Source organism: Schistocerca gregaria, chromosome 2, assembly GCF_023897955.1.
Source record: "Schistocerca gregaria isolate iqSchGreg1 chromosome 2, iqSchGreg1.2, whole genome shotgun sequence".
NCBI lineage: Eukaryota > Metazoa > Arthropoda > Insecta > Orthoptera > Acrididae > Schistocerca > Schistocerca gregaria.
In genome coordinates, this window is record NC_064921.1 from 268789657 (window position 1) to 268790962 (window position 1306).

Genomic DNA, 1306 nt, shown 5'->3' on the forward strand with positions numbered 1-1306 from the left:
GGTCGAAGGATGTAATAGGGAGGCAGTAATTGAGAAAATCATAAGGTACGGTTGTTGTCTCTCCGTTATTCAAGCGGTAGACTCAGCAAACCTTATAGGAAACGAAGGAAAATTTGGACACAGAATTAAAGTTCAAGGAGAAGAAATAAAAACTTTGGGGTTTGTTGATGGCATTATAATGTTGCCATGATCTCAATGATTGTCAATGAAAGTAAAACAAGGCTAATGGTGTATATCTGAATCAAACCGGTTGATACTGAGGGAAGTAGAGTAGGAGACAAGATGCTGTAGGTTGTAGACAAGTTTTGCAGTTTGGTTAACAAAATAAATGGCCACAGCCGAGGTAAGAGGCTGTAAACTGACGAATGGAAATAGCAAGGAAAACTTTCCGAAAAAATAGATCTGTGATTGTGGCACATTTATTTTTCCGTCTCGGTGTAATTGACCTGTGAGTCTAGCAGAGGTCGCGAGCTGCGCTACGGCCAGCGACCAGAGTCACAAACGATCAGAGACAGAGAGCCTCGGTGGACAGAGGCTGTGTTTTGGCGGTCAGCGAGGAAGGAACTCTACTAGCAACTTTGTCAGAGGGAGCAGTCGGCTGGAAGTGTTAAGCAGGCTGAGTGCAGCAGAGCAACGAGACAGCGTGGTGGACTTGTCGTCTGGGCTTGCGGTGGCTTGCTGTCAACACGGACATCGTTCCAGTCTCGAGCAGTTTTAGGCTTTGTGGTGAACGATTACCGTTCGTCTCTGATTTTCTTCTTAGAATTTAGTTACGTCAGACTCTAATTTTTTTCTTTGGTTCGAAGTCATAGGGAGATCATGTGGCAGACTGGATGCACTTGCTTTCCATTGAGGATATGTACTTTTGCTATCTTCCATGATTCAGTGCTTGGAAGTTCATAAAAAGGGGTCGGCCCAAAATAATTACTTGACTGTTGAGACACTATGCTAAACCCACAGAACAGGACAGGTAGTTTAAATTCTGGAAAGGGGCCGAAATAAGCGGCTGTCAGTTACACTCGAACGTACAACTTTATTTATTTGACAAAACATTACAAGAGCGAAGAAAATTTAATAAAAAACAGCATTAATTTTTGAAACTTAATCACCGGCTGAATGCGCCATACAGTCTCATTCCTTAAGGGCAGGACCACTTTAATTAAAAATCAACTGAAAGCCAATAACTTAACTCAAACCAAAGTCAAATATTTAAAAGGCAGAAGGTCTTATCTTAAATTATTTCTCTGAATTAGGCTGAAGACCCAAACAGTTTCACACCTTAAGAGCAAAACAACTTTATTTTATT